This window comes from Habropoda laboriosa, unplaced genomic scaffold (assembly GCF_001263275.1).
Source record: "Habropoda laboriosa isolate 0110345459 unplaced genomic scaffold, ASM126327v1 scaffold18, whole genome shotgun sequence".
NCBI lineage: Eukaryota > Metazoa > Arthropoda > Insecta > Hymenoptera > Apidae > Habropoda > Habropoda laboriosa.
The window spans coordinates 2,003,785-2,004,147 of record NW_017100152.1 but is presented as its reverse complement, the minus strand read 5'-3'; positions in this window follow the sequence as shown (position 1 = coordinate 2,004,147).

Here is a 363-nt window from a genome sequence, read left to right as displayed (position 1 = left end):
AACTACAAATATCTCGCTCTGACCAAGCTACATATATACACACATTGTCCAGATAGTTTCATTGTATCATGTAAGTATGTCACGCTATACAATATTAACTTTGGCGTAGAAATCTATGGCGTCGTAAACAAACGCGGATTTTCCGCACGTTTCGTCGCGGTCAATAGACCGCTTTCAGTATGGCCTCGCACGAAGGCCCACACCCCAGGACACTACGAAACTAGGCCCGTGCAGTACGGGCGGGGAGGAGCACATCGAGCAAGTAAATCTCAACCACGCGGCTAGGGCCAAGGTCTTATTCCTGCAATCCCTGGCCGAATGGGGGATAGGGTTGGCGATGGTTGCGAAGCACTACAGAGTCCC